The following is a 19,758-nucleotide window of genomic DNA, read 5'->3' on the forward strand; positions in this document are numbered from 1 at the left end:
CAATATCTTGTAGATAAAATATCTATGTTACTATGTCTCTAACATTATATTATAAACCTCCAATGAATCAACCAACATGAGATTCATCACTAAGTCCATGGCCATAGTTATCCAATTTTACAAACTTGTTTTCATATATCTCATCAGTTATAATACCTTTAAGTTATAGTACACATCTTGTTGTTCATGGTAATACATGTCAAATATGTGGTTATACACAAATTGATTCTTGATGATACTCCATTGAAAATGTTCATCATTAACATATTCCTTCTTTAAATTATCCCACCATAAATTTTCCACATCCATCAACTAATAACTTGTACGCTTAGACTTATCCAAAGAGTTGTAAGAATATCACATCATGTATCTTTCGAAATTAATCAACTAGGATTTGATTCATTTCCTAATTTTATATACCAATTAAAGGTATGGATCTTTCACTTCCTTAAATCATATCTTGATTTCCAAAACTTGAGTCGACCAAAGTCCTCTTATGTTGTTGATCTCTTCTTCTTGTTTTCTAGCATAGAACCCCAAGATTCTGATTTTACCTTAATAACACAAAATTAGGTGGACTCTTAATTAACTTGTCTCTTCAAGACCTTTGCATCCATATCTATCTCATTAAGACTCTAGTAACTATCATGAGAGACACCATTTATAGCAATGTGATCATGGATCACGACTCTAATAAATATAATAATAGGATAAGCTCCTCAAAATATCAAAATACATTCATACATCCAAATCACTTATCCTCCATAATGAATACATGATCTCTCTCTCTCTCTCTCTCTCTCTCTCTCTCTCTATATCTATATATATATATATCCACACATTGCACATGTGGTCCCTACATTATTAGGATCTCTCTCTCTCTCTCTCTCTCTCTCTCTCTCTCTCTCTCTCTCTCTCTCTCTCTCTCTCTCTCTCTATATATATATATATATATATATATATATATATATATATCCACACATTGCACATGTGGTCCCTACATTATTAGGATTCCCCTATTACATATATAATTATATATTACGTGTACATTTAACCCCATATATGAACCCCTTTGCATAATATCATATACATTTAACCAAATATAAGACCCCCTTGGGGTCATAACATAGTAGCCTCCTTCAAAAATATTTTCCCTCAAAGCTTTGTTGTTAAGGGATTTATATATGATGAAACCAAATAATAGGATGTCCTTATATTCCTATATTCTTATTTCCACTTATGATAATCCATCCATACAAACTTAATTACTTTAGGTCTTAATCCGTGATGGTTGGTTGTTGCATATTTTTATTTCCTTTGATTCCATGTCTTATTATTGTGACTTCTCCAATTTGAAATAGTTGTTGGTCTTTGATAAAATCTTATTGAATAACGTGTTGGTGATTCTCTATTCCATGAATATTGATGAGTACTCCATCTTCTCCCCTGATAATGATGATATCAATCTTCTTATCTTCCTTGATAATAATGATATTGAATTTGTTGTCTTCCCTAAAATCTTTATTGAGAATGAGAATGTTGATATGGTTTCACATTTGATTTATTTCCTTCACTCTTCATAGCAAGTTTTTCATCTATATTCTTTTAGATATAATGTTATCCTCTATCCTCTTTTCTTGGTCTTTGAGTTCTCTAGCCTTATATTTGGCATGCAATTCTCTAGACAGATTTCAACTTCTTCAAGTATCTTTTGGATACCTTATTGAATCTCGTATTCTTTTTCCTTTTTGAAGATACATTATGACCTCATCTATCAAACTTTTATGTCCTTATTCAATTATAGAATGAATTTATAATTTTACCACATCGATATCTAGGGCTTCTTCAATCTTCTTACAAATTTCTTCTTCAAGTATTTTGGTAGTATATTTATCTATGAGCCTTGTCTCTTCTTGAATTTGATAATTCTTATTTTAGTCCTTCAATCTCTTAATATCATCTACTATTTCTCTATTATGGTTTCATAATCTATATTTATTCATCTTTCTTTTTCAATTATTCCCTTAAGACATCCCTTTTGCAATTCCCCTTGATACTCTTTCCCTATTTTGATTGTCCAATATCCTAAATGATTAGTGCTTCAATAAGGTTTTGTATCTTAGATAGCTCATTACATTTTTCATAATATCTTCCTTAGATTCTTTTAATTCATCTTGAATTTTATATAATGCCTCCATTTTTTGTAGCATGTATCCATTTATTGGAAAAAAGTTTTTCAAATGCTTCCCCTATATTGTTCCATCTAGTGTCCATGTCAAAACTATTGAATTTTGTAGCTATGGTTGGTCTTCATAATTTATATTTTAGCCCTTGTAATGTATAAAGAATTTTTAATATGTTTTCTTCGTATCATTTTTATTATTTAGCCATTGAAATAATTATTATAAGACATGTTCTTCATGTCAGATTTAGAAGAGAAAATTTTGAAATTTGAAATTTGAATTTTTGGCTCCAAGATAGTTGAGTCGACCCTCCCTCAAGTCAAATCATCTAGTGAAGAGACACACCAATTCTAGATAGGAATATAACTATATAAAGGCATTTGACCTCCTCCACAAAGGCACCATTTGACCTTACATAAGAAAGACAATATATGAGCATCAAAGTGAAGGAAAACAATGAAAAGGAGGACAAAAAAGGATGAAGATCATATTTCTCTCCCTCTATAACTCACATCTCTCTCTCTCTCCTAGATTTCACATGTGTTTTTGGATGCTTTTATGGGAAATATATTATGGGTAGGCCAAATTTCTGGGAAGATTGGGAGGACAAATCTCTGGGTTTCTAGACAGTTTCTGGGAGGTTGAATTTAGACCTAGGGAAGATTCGATCAATTCAAGTTGCTGGGAGGATTTGAGGCTTGAATTGAGGGTTCGAGACCAAGTTTGACCATAAACATTATTGGTTAGTTTGACCTCGTAGTTTACTAGCAGCATTAGATGTATCTCTTGTTGAACTGAATAATTTCTCTAAGAAAAAGGTTGCTAGGTTTTTCCCCTAAGTGAGTTTTCCCAAGGTAAATCTTGTGTTCTCTTTGTGCATTTTTATCTATAATATCCTTATGGTTTTATGGTTGAATTTCTAAAGTGTAATTTCTTAATGATAAATTGGAATTATTAAAAGAATATCTACATCATTAGAAGTAATTATTAGTATTTCAAAAATATTGTGCTTATATCTATTTCACTTGAAAACTCAACATGGTATTAGAGCTTTGGTGAAGAAAAGGAAATTGAGGTCACTCTTGAAGAATATTTTGTATGATACCACTCTTAAAGAATAAATATATCTGCAATCTATTTTCTTGGTCATGACTATGTGTTCCCATATGAAGGGAAAAAACAAATTAGAAGGAGTTGTAAACTTTAGGTCTTGGAAAACAAGGATTGATTTTCTTCTTGCAAAGGAAGATCTCTTGGGTATTGTGAAATGCAAGGTCACTAAATTGGTAAAAGATGAAAATAAATTAAAATTTGAGAAAGATGATATTACAGCTAGAAGTATCATTGTAAATTCCATAAGAGATCATTTGATCCCATATATTGCAAATCTTGACTCTTCGAAGAAAATGTAAGATTCCCTCAATTGGTTTGTACACTATCAACAATTTTGGTCAAGAAATGAGTTTGACTCATTAGCTTCATGATGTTATAATGACAAGGAATGATACTATGGCCTCATATTTATGGGGATTTCTTAATGGAGATATCAACTTCAAGCAATCGATGAAATCATTCTTGAAAAGGAACTAGTGACTACAACACTTAAGGGTCTACCTGAATCATTATACTCATTTGCAGTAGGAACATGCTCCATAAAAGAAGCTTCAAAGTTTATGAACTATGGATACATGTACTCAAGAAGAATCAAGGCTCATATAAAGAGGGAAGATTCAAATATCTAAAGAAGGCGACTCTCAAGCTTATGCAACACGTTTTGAGAAAGGTGGAGGAAGAAGGAAGTTTTGCATTCTAATAAGAAATGGAGGAAGAAGAAATGAAGGAAGAAGACCTGCAGAAAGAAGATCTACTCATCAAGGAAAGAGAGGCGTGTCAAAGGTTCAACATTATCATTGTCACAAATTTGGTCATTATAGAAGTGATTTTCCTAAAATATCGAATCATAGAAAGAGGAAAGGAAACCTGTAGGAATTTACAGGGTAAGTTCCTCAGACAGAACACCATAGGACATCGCTCACAAACAGATCACAGAACAATACACGAGTATTCTTGACGTGGTTAAAAATATCAAAGAGGGAAACAATCCACGACCTGAGCCAACGTGGCCACTTCAGGAAATTTATTAATAAAAGAATGAAAATTTACGTAAGCTTCTCTCATGAACAGTCACCCTACAAATGACCCTCCATGCTCTTTAAATAGAGATCATGGACCAATGAGGTGTTAAGCCACATATCAAGTGTCGGTAATACAGGGGAGAGAATGAACCATCAGATCACTTCATGTCTAGAACATATCATGACCGTCGAATTATAAGTTACAAATGTACATAGTAAAGAAACACACTTTACCTAACTCTACACTAGACCAAGTTATACTTAACTATTTCCTATGTGTTGGAATATCCTAACATCCCCCCTTAAGAACAACTTGGGATAGGATTGAAGGATGTACAAATATGACACAATAGGAGAAGGAAGGAGGCATTAGAGCCTATCCACCCTTAGTGACAGCTTCTTGATATCCAACCATAAATCAAAGTTTAGTAAACTTCACCTCTATGAGAGCCTTTGTAAAGATGTCTCCAATTTGATCATCGGTTGAACAATATTGCACTTCAAGAACATGGTCATGAATGAGATTTCTAATGAAGTGCATGTGTAGTTCAATGTGTTTGTTGCATTTATGTTAGACTGAATCTTTGCATAGTTGAATGGCATTTTGATTATCACACCAAAGTGTAGTCGGATGTTGTTGGTGAAAGCCAAACTTTGACAGGATCTGACAAAGCCACAGGGCTTCCTTACTAGCTTCTACGGCGCCACGATACTCTACTTCTACTGAATAAAGAGAAATGGCACTTTGTTTCTTACAAGCCCATGTAATAGGTCCATAACCAAGAGTGAAGACATAAACTGCAATAGACTTCCAATCATCAGGGTCACCAACCCAATCAGAATTAGTGAAACCAACCAATAGAGGAGATGCTTCTGCGCTGTAATGAATCCCAAACTGAACTATACCTCGAACATAATGAAGTATTCTTTTAGTTTCTTTCCAATGACTTTCATGTGGGTTTTGCATAAATAGAGCAATAAGGCCAACAACAAAGGAAAGGTCAGGACGAGTATGAGTCAAATACAAAAAATTTCCTACAAGTTGACGGTATAAGGTAGCATCAACTTCACGGGAAGTACAAGTGACTAAAATTTTGGCCCCAGACTGAAAGGGAGAAGGGGTTGCCTTATAGTATTCCATGTGAAAATGGTGTAGAAGATCACAGGCATATTTGGATTGGGAAAGGGAAATACCTTCCTTGGTTTGCAAGACTTGAAGACTAAGAAAATAATGCAAGTGTCCTAAGTCTGTCATTTCAAACTTCTTTTTAAGGTTGGACTTCACATGGTTTATAAGGTTGGGATGACTACCAGTAAGGATAAGATCGTCAACATAAAGAACAAGAATAATAAGAGACTTACCCACTTTCTTGGTGTAGACAGTATTGTCAGAATGACACCTAGAAAAGCCAGTATCTAAAAGAAAGCTATCCATTTTGGCATACCAAGCCCGAGGGGCTTGCTTGAGACCATAAAGAGATTTCTGAAGTAGACATACAAGGCTAGATTCCATTTGTATAAAACCAGTAGGTTGTTCTGTATAGATTTCTTCATGCAAGTCCCCATGCAAGAAGGCAGATTTAACATCCATCTGATGGACTTCCCATTTGAAAGAGGTAACAAGGGAAAGAACAAGGCAGATAGAGTTCATTTTGGAAATAGGGGAGAAGGTTTCAGTATATTCAATGCCTTCAACTTGTGAAAAACCCTTAGCAACAAGGCGATATTTATGTTTATCAACTTTTCCATCTGGTCCATACTTGGTTCTGTAAACCCATTTGCTTCTAACAAGTTTTCGTCCCTTTGGAAGAGGAACAAGATCCCATGTATCATTTTCAAATAATGAACGATATTCTTCATTCATAGTTGTGCCCCAATCTGGATGGCCTAAAGCTTTTGCAAAGATATCAGGATCATAATTTTTTGAAGTTTGAGCCAGTAAAGAAGAGGCTCTATTGAACTGAGAATGTGTACATCTCCGATCTGTAGGATCACCTGCAAGGGCACCTGCTCCATCCCGAGTAGCACAGACCCATTTTGGAAGCTCAGGAGCTGAAGGAGGATCCTGAGATGTGGGGGAGGATTGTCATCCTCACTGTCATTATCTGAAGAAGAAATGTTTTCAGAAGTAGAAGGGATAGAGAGAGGTGGCACATCCGTCGAACTAGGCTCGTAGGGCGATATAATTTTAGCAAACTTTACATCTCTTCTAATGATAACATTTTTGGACTTAAGTGGAATAAGTCTATATCCTTTGACATCTTCAAAATATCCAACAAAAATACATTTTTCACTCTTAGGTTCTAAAGATTTATGTTTCTCATCTGGAATAGGGGCCCATGCTTCACTTTCAAAAACACGAAAGTGACTTACATCTGGTTTAATTGAGCTCCATGCTTCTTCTGGAGTGATATTCTTTAAAACCTTAGTAGGAGTGCGATTTACTATGTAATTTGCACAGTTAATTGCTTCTGCCCAAAAATTAAGACTAAGTCTTTAGATTGAAGCATACAATTAGCCATTTCCTTTCAGGTTTGATTCTTCCTTTCAGCTACACCATGTTGTTGTGGAGTATGTGGAACAATATGTTGCATTTGAATTCCATTCTTAGTGCAAAAGTTGATGAATCCGTTGTTAACATATTCTCTGCCATTATCAGATCTTAGCTTAAGAATTTGATGTCCATATTATTTCTCAACAAAGGCCTTAAAGGCCAAGAACATGTTAAATACTTCACTCTTGAGTTTTAAGAAGTATACCCAAGTGCGTCTGGAGAAATTGTCAATGAAAGTTAAGAAATACTTCTAGCCAGATAATGAAACAACTGGAAGTGGACGACATAAATCACTATGCACAAGTTGTAAAGGGGTTGAGGCGTGCCAAGAGGCACGTTTTTCAAAACTATCCCGATGATGTTTTCTGAGTACACATCCGGAACAAACACCGTCTCTCCAAGATACCATAGGAAGATTTGTCACCATATTTTCTTTACATAGATTTTGAAGGGAGCGATAGTTTAAGTGACAAAATCGCTCATGCCAAAGTTTTCTCACTTCATCATTATGAGCAACAAATACCGACGGAAGAGTTGATGACCCAAAGTTGTTAAAATTATACAACCTTGTAGAATCATCAGCAATGCTAGTAGCTAAAATATGACTAGGATCTCTTAGGTCCTTAATTACAACATCAAGAGGTGAGAATTCAACAATTTTACTTTCACCTGAATGAGTTATCTTATATAGAGATAGAAGGTTGAAGGATAAGGTTGGAATACATAATACATCATTAAATTGACCATTGTCTAGATGAATAGTTCCAGTCCCTACAACAATAAGAGATCTATCATCACCAACATATATATTTTTGGTGTTATAATCATTTAAAGAAGAAAACATGGCTTTGTTTTTGGCCATGTGATAGGAAGCTCCAGAATCAATGAGCCACTCATGAAAATGAGAAGAAGAAGATACATTTAGTGCATAACTAGAACGAGGTGCTTGACAACCACATGCAGGAAGTGTTATTCCTGAAGATGAAGTTGAAATTGAAGAGTGAGCCAAGTTGATGTTATGCTTCTTCATTACTACTTCCAAGGCTTCCATCTTCTTAAAGCATTTGGATTTGCAGTGGCCATCTCGATTACAAAAGTTGCAATGTCTATAAATCTTCTTCCCTTTTCTTTTATTTGCCTTATCATTTTGTTGAATTGATTTTTCATTTTGAGAATGAAATTTCTTAGGACCCTTGTTTGGTTTAGGAACATCCTTTTTAGGATATTGCTTCTTATGATTCTTTGAATTTGGCTGTTGCAGGTGGCTAAGGCTTTCTTAGAAGATTTTCTAAGATTAATAAGACCAAGATGTAAGAGTTTTTCTTGTTCTCTTATTAAAGAACCACAAAAGAAATCAAAAGAGGGGGACTTGTAGTCTTGTCCTTGAGAAATAAATGCTTCTCTAGTAGAATAGAATGTGGAAACAAACAGAGAGTAGGCTGGTCCCAACTTAGTAAGAATTGAATAGATAAGGTTATCATCTTCTTTCTTAACCTTAACACCTTCCAAGAGAATTCTAAGGGTGAACTTGGACAAAAAATCTTCAATGGAAGAAAAATTATTGGGGTTCAACGAAGCAACTCATTTTCGAGTTGATGGGCTCTAATTTCATTTTAAATTCGAAAAACTTTAGTAAGTTGTTTCATTGCTTCATTAGGGGTATCAAGTTTTGCGATATGGAATCAAAGGTCTAGAGAAATATACATCTCTATTGACCCATGTGCTTGATCTTGCCTATTTTCCCATTTGGCTGTTTTATCTTCATTTTTAGATTTAGTTTCTTGGCCTGAGGTTATTCTGTAAAGACCTTTACTTCTAAGTAAATCCATAATGTAGGACCACCATTGGAAGTAGTTGGTGCTATCAAGAATAATTTGGCATGGACTTTCCATTTTAACAGAAACTAAAATTGTAGATGCAGAAACTAAGTGTTCCAATGGAAAGATCTCAAAAAGTTAGGCTGATTAAAAAAAACGGCTCTGAAAACGGCTTCTGGATGAAGAAGTTATGACTTTTTGAAGAAAAGTTGTTGAAGATGCCGACAAAGTGCGTGAATGTGTGGAAGTGAATGATAATGTTATATTTAAAAAAAATCCCCCCCCCCCCATTTCCAAACTTAATCTAATTAGATCGCTTTAGAAAAGGATTTTATGTGGCCCACTTTTATAAATAAGTGAAAGTCACTTTTACAATAGTACTTTATGAGCTACTCACTAAATTGTAACTTAAATAAAAGATAAAGAGACCTTAGATTTATAAGTGACTCACTTTTTATAATGGGTGAAAACACTTTTACATAAAGTAACTTTAAAACATAAGTTACATGTGCTTTTTGGAAAAGTAACTCAACAAAAAAAAAAGACTTGAACTCAAGGTCTTTATTCTCATAAAGTAACTTTGGACCAAGTGAGCTAGTTTAAAAGGTTAGTAATTTTTGGAAAAGAGGAAGCAGATTCTTTTTTTTTAATCACTGAAGCTTTGGGGTGCGTGCTTACTTGAAAAAACTCTTTTTGCCTACAAAACAAAAAAAACACACAACCCAACATAGACATACAAAAAAAACCAAACCTTATGGCTTGAAGTTAGCATTCGCCAGAGCCTAAATATTTTCCTCATTGTTTCTGATTTTTCGAGATCACTCTAAGGAATGGTGGAAAAGAGCATACGCATGAGAAAAATCCTTCCCTTCTATTTTTTATTTTCCCAAATCACATAGAGTCGTAGGGCAAAGAGCATACACAAAAATGACGTAGCTAGGGCTACCAGAAACCTTTTCACATGAAACGAAAGGGATTCCTCACTGGAACAGATGCTCCTAACACAATAAAGCAGTCCTCTCGGCCCAAAAGTGGTCAAAAATGGTAGATATAGGATACGACAGTTAGATGCAGTTGTACCGGCTTCAGGTTTGGATCGCCAACGGATGCAGCCCTCAAATAGCTCTGATACCATGTAGGAATTTAGAGGGTAAGTTCCTCAGACAGACACCAGAGGACACCGCTCACAAACAGATCATAAATCAATACACCAGTATTCTTGACGTGGTTAAAACCCTCAAAGAGGGAAACAGTCCACGACCTGAGCCAACACGGCCATTTCAGGCAATTTATTAATAAAAGAATGAAAATTTACATAAGCTTCTCTCATGAACAGTCACCCTACAAATGACCCTCCATGCTCTTTAAATATAGATCATGGACCAATCGAGTGTTAAGCCACAGATCAAGTGTTGGTAATATCGAGAACAGAATGAACTGTCAGATCACTTCATGTCTTTAACATATTGTGACTGTCAGATTATAAGTTACAAATGTACATAGTAAAGAAACACACTTTACCTAACTCTACACTAGACCAAGTTATACTTAACTATTTCCTATGTGTTGGAATATCTTAACAAATCCATCATGTTATCATGATAGACTTGGATGAGCTTCCAAAGAAGCCTAAGAATGACGATCTAGTTAATAAATAATTCTTCTATTTTTCTGCTCTTACCAATTCAGTTGCAGATAGTGAAGACATGTGGCTAGTAGATAGTGGTGCCTCAAGATACATGAAAGGAGATCAAGACAACCTCATAAATATAATGGAAAAAATATTATCACAAAAAGATGGAACTTGGAGACAACAATAGTTATGTAGTCAAAAGCATTGGGAAAACATTCATTGAGATAGAATCAGGTGATAATAATCATCTTAAAAAATTATTATATGTACTAGGTTTGAAGAAGAATTTTTCTTTCTATCTCATGCTTGGAAGATAAAGGAGATGGAGTAGTATTTGTTGATGGAAAATTTCTTGTTTGTCCCAAAGGATCTAGTATATATTTTGCTAGAGTGATTGGAGTTTGCAAAGGAAGGTTGTATATAATTTTGAAACAACCTACTCAAGTACTTGTACATAATCATGTTTATCCATGTGAGTTTTGGCATAAAATATTTTATCACTTCACTATTGAGCTTTTCCAGCCTTAAAATAAACGGTTGCAGGTGTTCCTGAGTTATACGTAGAACATGAAGGAGTATGTAAAGGATGTGCTCTTAGGAACAATGTCAAGAATCCTTTTCCAAGCAGCGAAAGTAGATCTAAGGAAATCCTAAATCTAGTTCATTATAATGTATGTGATTTGATGCTAGTAAAATATCTTGGAGGCTCCTTGTAATATGTAAGATTTATTGATGACTTCTCACGTAAGATATGGATTTACTTCATGAAGACAAAGGACAAAATCTTTGACAAGTTTTAGGAATTCAATTTTGAAGTGGAGAAATTGAAGGGCAAGGAAATCAAGATCCTGAGATCTGATATTGGTGGAGAATATACCTCCAAGGAGCTCGTTTCCTTTTGGAAAGAAGCATGGATTCAGAGGGATTCGATAGTTCCTTATAGTCCACAACAAAATGGAGTTGTTGAAAAAAAGAATAGAATTATCAAAGAATCAATTAAGGCAATGATCCATGATTAGGACTTGCCTATGTTTCTATGGAGTGAAGCATCTATGGCATTCATCTAAATTCAAAAATAGAAGTCCTCATAAAATTTTGGAAGACAAGACTCCTGAAGAAGCATTCACCCAATAGAATCCTTAAGTTGGTCATTTGAAAATTTTTGGTTGTCCTATTTGAATTCATGTACCTAAAGATAAGAGAAGAAAGTTAGAGCCTTGAAGATAGAAAGAGATATTTATTGGTTATAGTGAGTCATCAAAGTCCTATATAATATATGTTCCTGGACAAAAATAGGTTGAACTTAGAATGGATACTTTGATGAGAATGTGGCCTATTGGAAATCCAAATAAATTCTTATGGACTCTAATCAGGACAAAGAACATGAAGCTCCCAAGAAAGAAGAAGGTTCAGGTCCATCAAATATTTGAAAACATCTTGTTGATCATCAAGAAGAGCTAGAAGGGCCTAGTGACCCAGTTGACCCAGCTTCTGTTGATGAAATTAGGAAGAGGACGGCTTAGCTAAGATCTACTTTGCAGGAAGAAAAAGGACATGCAGCACCACATGGATCCTTTAGGGAAAGCAAGAGGTTAAATAGGTATTATAGGTATGCAGCTGTAATGACTAATCTTATTGATTCTTAACCATCCACCTATGAAGAAGTAGCTAGCCAGCAAATTTGGAAGGATACAACGTTGGAATAATATTAATCGATTATGAAGAATGATGCATGGGAAATATTGTCAAGACTTGAATGAACATTAGTGGTGACCCCCGAATGGGTATACAAGATTGAGCATGCAGTGTATGGAAATATTGAAAAATACAAGGAAATATTTGTGGCTAGAGGGTTCTCCCAAAAGGAGGGAGAGGACTATGATGATAGCTTTTCTCTAGTTTATAGGTACACTACCATTAGATATATTATTTCTATTTATTCCTCTATGGGTTGTAGTTCACATTAGATGGATGTAAATTCTTCTTTTATTAATGGCGTAATTGAGAAAGAAGTGTACATTTAACAACGGTCTCAAGGTTTTGAGGTTCATGGAAGAGAGTCTCATGACTGTAGATTAAAGAAAGCCTTGTATGGACCTAAGCAGACACTGAGAGCATGGTATTCTCAAATTGAAAGCTACTAGCAAGACTTGGTTTCTCCAAGAATTATTTTGAAATAAACTTGTACTTCAAGTTTGAGAAAAATGAACTTGTGATTCTATTACTGTATGTTGACGAATTATTTTTGATAGGTGTGGAGCATATAATTATTTGATGTAATAGGAAGTTGGATTCTGACTTGGTTTAATGTGCTACTATTTGGGGCTATAAGTATGGAAGAATATTGAAAAAATCATTCTTGGTCAAGGAAAAAATATTATCAAGATCCTATAGAAATTTGGAATGATGGACTACAAGTCGATGTTGATTCCCATGGCGACATATATGAGAAATATGAGAGACTTTGAGTCTGATTTGTATATCCATCCATGTACCATAAGTTGATTGACTCATTGATGTATTTGGTTAATACAAGGTCATACATTTTCTTTGCAGTGAACACATTGAGCCAATTCCAAGCGGAACTAAGACATGATCATTGGATTGCAGCAAAGCACATATTGAGATATTTTCATGGTACAATTGACTATAGTTTGATAGATGTATCAATTGGTGATATACAACTACAGGGATATACAAATGCAGATTGGGGTGGGAGTTCTAAATACAGAGAGAGTACCTCTGGAGGTTGCTTTAGTTTGGGCTTCGCTACGATTTCTTGGATGAGTGGGAAGTAAACATATGTTTCACTCATCATTATCGAGGCATAATATATTGCAGCTATCTTGGCAAGTTGTGAAGTAGTGTGGCTTCAGAAGCTAGTCGCAAGATTTCTTGATCATGTGGTAGAACTGGTCATGATATAATGTGATAATCAAAGATGTGTGACGCTATCAGAGAATCCAGTTTTCCATGATAGGTTGAAGTATATAGAGATCAAGTACCACTTCATTCATGAGATGGTACAGAAGGGAGTGGTGAAGCTCAAATATGTTTCTATTAGTAGGAAGATTGTTTATATTCTTACAAATCTTTTGTCCAGTGTGAAGTTTGTATACTTTAGGGAAAAGATTGGACTTGTTGTGAATACCTCTCTAAGTGAGAGGGAGTGTTAATGAGATAGCATCATGGACTGGCATTCTCCCTATGTCAAATATGTCCACAATTAGCGAGAATTGTCCAACAGAGGATAGAAAATTCTTCATATGTCAAGTTTATTGACCACAATTAGGAAGAATGGTCCTGGAAGCCCATAATTACTCAATAGAGCATGGCTTTTCAGCATCAAGAACATTAGCATTAGGCCCAGAATTACTCAGATACAGTGTGGCATTTAGGGATTCACCATGTGTCAAGTACCAACCAGAATAATGGTGAACCAAGACTAGTCTATATATTATGTGACAGATAAACTAGTGTTATGGTGACTAGTTGATGCTAATGATGTGTCATGTGTTAGAGGTACCAACCAGAATTATGGCTAATCTACCATGTGTCAGAATTACCGACTAGAATTATGGTCAGAATGCAGCGTGTGTTAGAAGTCCTGGCCAAAATTATGGTAGCCTATTGATTTTTATGATCTACCATGTGTTGAAGTTGTTTGACTGAAATTATTTTATTTGAATGATGTTAATATTATTATTGATTTGTTTTAACCTTTTCTTAGAGAAATTTGTTCACAAGAAGAACATATGTCTAGTCATTGTGAATACCTCCATAGCTAAGAGGGAGTGTTGAAATGTGTAGTTATGGTCAGTCTTCATAATTTATATGTTATCCATTGTAATGTATAAATAATTTGTAATACATGTTCTTCATGTAATTTTGATTATTTATCCCTTGAAATAATTATTATAATACATTTTCTTCATGTCATTTCGATTATTTATCCCTTGAAATAATTATTATAATACATGTTCTTCATGTCGGATTTAAAAGAGAAATTTTTTTAAATTGAAATCTGAATTTTTGGATCCAAGATAGTCATGTTGGCCCTCCCTCAAGTCAATTCATCCCATTGAACAGACACACCCATTTTGGATAGGAAAATTACTATATAAAGGCATTTGACCTCCTCCATAAAGGCACCATTCGACCTCACACAAGAAAGACAATTTTTGGGCATCTAGGCGAAGGACAAGAATGACAAGGAGGATGAAAAGAGGGACAAATATAATCTATAACTCGAATCTCTCTCCTAGTTCACATGTGTGTTTATGGGTAGTGTTCTAGGTAGTATATTCTAGGCATGCCAAATTATGCGCAAACTGGGAGGTTGAATTTCTTGCTTTCTGGATAGTTTCTAGGAGGTTGAATTTCAACCTAGGGTATATTAGATCAGGATGAGTTAAGGAGCATATTGGATGCTTGACTTGAGGGCTAGAGACTAGGTTTGCCCATAACCATTATTGGCCAATTTTACCTCATAGTTTACTAGCAACATCAGATGTATCTCTTGTTGAACTAAAGAATTTCTCTAAGAAAAAGGTCGTTGGGATTTTCCCCTAAGTGGAGTTTTCTAGGGTGAATCTTGTGTTCTCTTTGTGCATTGTGATCTCTATTGTCCTTATGGTTGAATTTATGAAGTGTAATTTCTTAATGATAAATTGGAATTGTTAAAAGAAGATATATAAAATTGGATGTAATTATCAATATCTTAGAAATATTGTGTTTGTATCTATTTCACTTGAAAACTCAATAAATAATACATCACCACTAATGAGATTAACCAATAAAATAATGATTTACAAATAAAGGATAGTTAAAAAATAATTTTCCATCCTCAACCATTCTATGGGATTGGTTGCATCTTTATCATCATCTCCATTAAATTGAGGTATTGTGATTCCTTCTTGATTGAGGTCTAATCCAAACCTTTAAATTGCAACTTCAATATATTAAAAATCATGATCTAAAATAGTTATTATGATTTATCACATATGTTATTCTATTATTTCTCTTTCCATGGCTTTTGAACACCTCAATTGAACATGCCAATCAAATTTATGGAAGATTTAAGTTAACATACATTTTAAAGCATTATTTTGGAGTTTGTCCTTCTAATTGACCTTAATTCTACTTTATTTCTATATTTCAGCTTTATGGGTCTGGAATTTTGTCTTGTAGTATTCTGATATTTATTCTCTACAATTTTGTAGATTTCATCAAATTATGATGTGCCGAGAAAGTTATAGTAACTTTCCCAAAACTTTCTTATTTTTTCCTCTTCTTATGAGCAAAATTTTACATCATGCCAAATGTTCAAATATTCAAATATAATTATTAAATTCTTACCTAAGGTACTTATATATGTATGCTAATATCCTTGAAGGTCTCACATTCTGAAAATTCATAGAAAAGAAGTTATAGAAAAAAAACCATGTTGACATGTTTGGAACTGACTTCAGGATCCCTAAAAACCCCTAACTTCCATGGAGTATATATCCAAAAGTATTGTGAAACAGACTTTGAAATTTGAAATAAATTTTTCCTAATATTTCTTCTCAATGTGTTCCAAGTTTTACCATTTAAAACTTACCAAAAAATATATATAGCGAAAATTCCAAAGTAACATGTTTGAAACTAATTTCAAAAGCAGTGAAGAACCCTAAGTGAGCCAAGATCTAAAATTTGAATCAGATATCCCTAATAATTTCTCCTCAATATGTTAGAAGTTTCACCATCTAAAACGTCCCAACAAAAAAAAAAATTGTAATGAAAATTTCAAACTAACTTGTTTGAAACAGATTTCAGGAGCATTCAAGAACCATCACTTCCTTAGATAATTTCTATGAGAATATAGAAAAACAAGGTCTAAAATTTGAACTAAATGTTCCTCAATATTTCCCCTCAATATGATCCAAGTTTCACCATCTAAAACCTTCCAAAAAAAACCTATAGTGAAAATTCCAAACTAACCTGTTTGAAGTAGCAAAACCCTAGGTTTGTATGCTTTGATACCAAATGTTATGATCTAAATACATAAAAATCCAATGTACACACCATGTACAAAATTTTTGTCATGAAGCATAACTCCATTACATATAATAATAGGATAATATCCTTCAAATACCAAAATAAATTTATGCATCCAAATCACATGCCCTCCATAATGAATACATGATCTCTATGTATACCCATCCACACATTACACATGTGGTCCCTTCATTATTATAATGACCTTATAACATATGCATTTACATATTACATGTACATATAACCCCATATATGCTCCCCCTCGGCCATATCATGTACATTTAACCCAATATAGGCCCCCTTTGGGGTCACAATATATGTGGACTAAAAGTATGCATTATCAATCTCCTACTTAAAAGTTAGTTAACAATAATTTTTAGTTCCAACTAGTTAAAGGGTTAGAGTGTTTCTTACACACACCACAAATTATGTTACTAAACGCATAACATTTAACTTTCACATTTTACCCCTTGTGTCTAGTTATCTTTTATTTCTTACAATACTAAAATTTTAATTCCACGTATAATATGTTTAAAATAGTCACATAGGTTATACCAAATGTAAATGATACCCTTCCACCTCGTAGCCCATACTAAGTGTAGAAGAAGGTGTTACTATCATTGACCAGATCTCTAGATTCTTGTTATGGAAATGGGATCCTAAAATTTTTCCATGTTTCAAACTCCTTGAAACCTAAAATAAACACGATCATTGTGTCCATCTCATTGAGAGCTCTCTAGCGATATAAATTATTCCTCAATTGGACTCCCAAATAAAAAAAATATGACTATTAAGAGGCTCAATTGATAAGTACTCGCCATGTCACTGGCTCTGCCACATGGCACCCATGTGGCACTCCATCTCATTTCATATCATCCAAGTGTGGGTCCACCTCTGCACACAATCCTATCCCATTCCTCTGTGGCATGCCTATGTAGCATATCCCACATCATCACATGTGGTCCTGTTATAGCTATTACAACCATACTCCAAATTTTTTCCTATGCTTTGATTTTGGAGCCTTCATTTCTGTTGACATGAGCTTACCTTTGAGTGTTGTCAAGTATTCATGATTTGATCAAGACTTATTCTTTTTGTCTAGGCTTGTGCTTTCTTGATTCCATACTTAACTGATCTTTTTAAGTCACAAGTAGCCTTGTGACTTGATCTTGTAGTAGTTATGGGCTTGCCTCCAGAAACTGTGCAATCCATGAGGGCAAGATAGCCTTGATGATGGAAATTGCACAATCCTGACATGCAGCTCAGCTTTGAGCTTGAGAATTGCATAGTAATGGATGGAAGCCCAACACTAAGGTAAAAAAACTACGTAGTCTTCTCCTTGAGCTCAGAAACTGCGCAATGCACTGAGTCGGAAAGTTGCCCAGTTCCCTAGAATTGCGCAATCTTTCCCGGCAGTGTGCATGGCACATTTCTTGAAAAAAGAAAAAAGAAGAAAACAAAAAATAAAAAATGAAATCCCTAGAAAATAGGGATTCATCATTAGTTTCTCGGTGGCATAGTCCCTATTTTTATAAATTTCCGCCAAGTGTCGCTTTTTCCTTGATTTTAGGCATGTACATCATAAACCCCAATTCGTAAAAATATAATTAATAGACACCTCTAGAGCTCATTTATATGTTCTATCTTGGAGTTATATAATTCCCGAGGACATCAAGGAACCTTCGTTGGAGTTCTCGTCACTTTTCTAGGAGAGTTTTGCTTTTGTCATATTTTTTCGCTTTTTCTGTCTGTTTTCGTCATTTTGATTCTGAGTGTTGTTTTTCTTGTTTCTCTTCATGGTTGCTGGAATTTTAACTTGTTTTAGCTTGTAGAAAAAAAAAAAAGTTTTTCATTTTCCTTTCATAAATGCCGCATCAATTTTCTTGTTTTATCACACTCGCGATTTTCATTTCGGTGACTCTCTGTTATGAATAAAATATATAGGAAATAATGTAAATGACAATAATCATAAATAATTATTAGTTAATTAGTAATTACGTTGAAGAGGCATGTCTAAATGAGACATGACTCCCCCTGAAGAGACACTTGCTTTGTATATAAGCAAGCCTCTCGCTCTCATTGTATCATCATTCTTATTCATACTTTTAATATATCTATATTTTGGTATCTCAATGGAGATCTACATATTCCAAGTCTTTTGAAGTATTTAACTGAAGAACAAACTTTGTTCCCTTCATTTGGTATCATAGGCGTTCGATTCTCTTGATGCTCAACCGCTACACAAAGCGTGTTCTCTGATCCAGGTCTTTGGCCATAAAAACCGTCAACCTTGCTGCCGTCGTGACTAATGCATTAACTACACAAGTTGGAGTTTCTCCATTTTTCGCCAATAGGCCCTTGGCCATAAAAAAAATACAAGAAGAAAAAAGTCAATAAAAAATAAAAAATAAAAGAAAAAAAAAAGGAAAAAAATCAAAATACAAAAAAAAGAGGTTAAAAAAAATTATTATAAAAAATATTAAAAAAAAAAAACTAAAAAAAGTCAAAGAGGAAAAAAAAGAGTTATTTATATTAAAAAAAAAACATAAAAACAAAATAAAATAAAAAAATATATAAAAATATTAATAATAAATAATAATAATAATAATAAAACAACAACAAAAAAAACTTGATCAAGGATGAATATTGGAGAAACAAGATCCTCATTTGTTCAGTGATGGGCAAAGAAAAGCATATATATAATTTGTTTGTTTGTATTCATTCCACTCACCAAATGAAAGCATAAACGACGGAGATTTGAAAGGTCGTGAGATAACTCTGTCGTTGTGGATTGACTGATAGGCGTCGAGATTTTTCTGTGCAGTCCCCGAACTCCTTTTCAACAATCCATACCAAAAATAACATTCGTAAAGTTGCTGGTAAACGAACCCCACAGACATCGCCACTCCTACAACCGTCCACCCATCATCGAGCACATTGATAAGTAGAAGGATCTACTACTTTGACCACATCACCATTCCTCCCTGACCCTGACACACTACAGACACCGTAGCTCCTTCCTGATCTTGATGTTGTTCCTCTTTGGTCTCCAATGCACATAATCACCGTCACCATCATTACCAAGTGCACAAGTTGCAACCCTGTCGCTGCCCTCCATTTCCCTTTCCGCTACCATCGTTGTAATTGTTGCAATCTTTTGTTGTCGACACTCGCTAATGCACACACAATGACCCCTAAGTTTAAGATATTATTTCTTACGATACCCATCGATTCATAATTAAATGGTTGTAGCACCCAAGAATTAATATGGCTTAAAGTAGAAAATAAGTATTAAAAATTCAGGTAAACACCATTCCAGTGCTATATATATATATATATATATATATATATATATTCTCAAAGTACCTAAGTAGTATAGAAAGGAAGTTATTTTAAA

This window comes from Pinus tabuliformis, chromosome 4_1 (genome assembly GCF_031772625.1).
Source record: "Pinus tabuliformis cultivar Carrire ecotype Pingquan chromosome 4_1, CPIR1, whole genome shotgun sequence".
In the NCBI taxonomy this organism is placed as follows: domain Eukaryota; kingdom Viridiplantae; phylum Streptophyta; class Pinopsida; order Pinales; family Pinaceae; genus Pinus; species Pinus tabuliformis.